The following is a 3,010-nucleotide window of genomic DNA, read 5'->3' as shown; positions in this document are numbered from 1 at the left end:
CTATCTTTGTAGCCTTTGATGTTCACAAGAAAACATTTCTCACAACAATTTAAAAAACCTCCAACTCAAAAGATTTGCAGGGTTTTTTTAATGAAAATTTGTTGTTTTTAGCAAAAAAGAAAGCGACACCGTCAAAAGCTGCAAGCTTTAAAACCTTTGACTATGAATTAGAAGATACCCATGCTCAATTTCAACACCCCAAGCACTTAGCGTATAACCCATTTCTTGGTCCGCTTCAAAGATGGGTTGTGAGGCTTAGCATAGCCCTAGCTCTCTCTCTCTCTCTCTCTCTCTCTCTCTCGCCCACACACACAGTGCGCACACATGGGTCTCATACGCTGCCTCGCCATCTTTTCTGGTGTCGGCATAGCTCTCCTCATCATCTTAGCCACTCAGCTAGCCTCATCAGGCAACTCCATTTATCTGGGCGTCGTGATCTCTCTTGCAGTTGTGTGCCTCATCTCGCTATGCCTCCTCCTCTACAAAATAGCAAGAGCAGAGGCATGCCCTTTCGAGAAGAAACCCAAATGCAGTAACACCAAAAATACAGGCAAATATACCAAATCAAACAGCAAGAGTGCAACAGGAGAAGAAACTCAAGAAGAAGAAGAAGAGGAAGAAGAAGAATTCCTGAGAGCTTTATCAGGAGTGCCCACGAAGCTCAGCTTGAAGGAGCTGGAGATTGCCACGTCTGGGTTCTGCAAATTGCTGGGTCGAGGGGGTTTTGGGTCTGTGTATGAAGGGGAGCTTGCAGATGGCACCAAAGTGGCCGTCAAGAGGCTTGAGACCGAGAGCAAATTGAGGTCCAAGGAGTTCTGTGCAGAGGTGGTCACCATATCTGGCATCCACCATGTCAACCTTGTAAGGCTCTTGGGCTTTTGCGCAGAGGGCTCCCATCGCCTCCTTGTCTATGAATTCATGGAGAATGGCTCCTTGGACAAGTGGCTCTTCCACAAGGGGCACCAACAACACCACCACAAGAAGGACACCTTGCCTCAACCACAAAGCAATGATCCACACCACAGCAAACGAGAGAACTTGCCTCAACCACAAAGAAATGATCCACACCACAACAAACTAGAGGACCACCATCATCACTCATTGACTATAGACCAGGACAAGGACACTGGTAATCATAAACCTCTTCTCCATTGGTCGGCTAGATTTAGAATTGCTCTTGAGACCGCCAGAGCCCTCGCCTACTTGCATGAGGAGTGTCGAGATACTATACTACACTTGGATGTCAAGCCTCAGAATATCCTCCTTGACTCCAAGTTCCATGCCAAGGTGTCCGACTTTGGACTTTCAAGAGCCATTGACCGCGAGCAAAGCCGCCTCGTCACTAGCATGCGTGGAACCCCTGGCTACCTAGCCCCTGAATGGCTCATCAGTGCCGGCATTACACACAAGAGTGATGTCTATAGCTATGGCATGGTGCTCCTAGAGCTCATTAGTGGCCGTCGCAATGTGGACCACTCACAAGACTCCAATGCTTGGTACTTCCCCACCCTTGCCTTCCAACATGCACAACAAATGCAATTGGAGGAGATCATCGATCCCACACTACGTGGCTCTATCAATATGTCCCCCAGTGACTTGGAGCAAGCTCGCCTTGCCATACGCATCGCTCTCTGGTGCATACAAGATTCCGTTGCAAGTCGCCCTGCCATGAGCAATGTCGTGCGCATGCTTGAGGGAAACCTTCCTGTGCATGATCCACCTCTCAATGGTGTTTTCTCCTTCACTAATGTGCTTGTGAAGAGTGAGGGGGAAAATCTAGGAGTAAATTTTGAAGCTGGCGATGGCGTTGGTATGGTCCCTTTCCTTCACCAGCTTCCATTTAAACAAGACAAAGTCTTGAATTTGGAGGAATCATTCTCCATCTCCATTGATGACTCCACCCCCGACTCCCCTCTCCCTCCCCCACCTTGTCGATGAAAGAGTTAAGTTTATGTTTGTAGCTTCATGAAGCTTCTCAAACCTTTTTCACATTGTTCCATGCATCGAAGTAGTGTTGTTCTCAAAAGTGAGCAAACTCAAAGATGAGCTTTCGTGTGTACTAGCTAGGCCATTGTCTATTATCAATCAACTTTTTTCCTCTTACTTGAAACATCTCTATGTGTATGTTATCATTCCAATGGTCTACCATGCTTTGTAACTAGTGGACAAACCTTTCATGAATAGTTGAAAAACATGGCATTCATTTATCCCAAATATGCTACCTTCTATCAACATACTCATAACTGTTCCAGTAGTAGAGATTGTATTTGTATGGAACCAAGAGTAGACCGTGATTAGATATGCATATAGTATTGCACTAATCTATCATGCGTGCTTATTCTTATAATGAAATAGTATTAGATATGCATATAGTATTGCACTAATCTATCATGCGTGCTTATTCTTATAATGAAATAGTTTACACATTCATCTTTTGCAAAACTATACCAATTATTATGGTTCTAGTTCAAATGACCAAATGATTATGGTGTAAGCCATATTGGAGTGTCTATCGTATGATTTGCTTTGTGAGCCATGTAGATTACATTACATACGTCGCTAATCAAATAGTTTTAAGGGTGATTTTCCAAGTAGGTTACCTCTCCTATAGCTATGTTAATAAGGATATCACACATTGCCTAGAAAACAAGCTATTGATAAACATAAATTTGGAATATTGAAAGTCACATTAAGCAACCTACTCATGGTTTTTCAGCACATGGCCTCACCTTGAGTGTGCTTTCCAAGTTTTGTACCGGAAAAAGATTCTCATCATTCATGCCATACCACCTAATATATTCTATTCCTATCATGCCACCAAGCTTATTCTCACCATGCCATGTAACATATTCTATTCCCCATCATGCCATCTAACACATTTGTATCAAGACACTTCATGCTCCACTTTCAAAGATCTTTCACCCACAGTATTCCCTTCTCTCATCTATATGAACCCTCAAGCTCCATTCCAATAAACACATTGTATCCACACTCATCATAAGCCAAAGCC

At 43.7% G+C, this 3,010-nt stretch overlaps 1 pseudogene; it reads left to right on the top strand.

Annotated features, from left to right (window-relative positions):
* Positions 1 to 304: 304 nt before the first annotated feature.
* Positions 305 to 2,054, top strand: LOC147634831 (putative receptor-like protein kinase At5g20050 pseudogene; annotated as a pseudogene).
* Positions 2,055 to 3,010: the final 956 nt, after the last annotated feature.

The sequence above is a fragment of the Cibotium barometz genome, chromosome 10 (assembly GCF_041138505.1).
Source record: "Cibotium barometz isolate CiBa-2024 chromosome 10, ASM4113850v1, whole genome shotgun sequence".
Lineage (NCBI taxonomy): Eukaryota > Viridiplantae > Streptophyta > Polypodiopsida > Cyatheales > Cibotiaceae > Cibotium > Cibotium barometz.
This window is presented reverse-complemented; position numbering and strand designations above follow the sequence as displayed.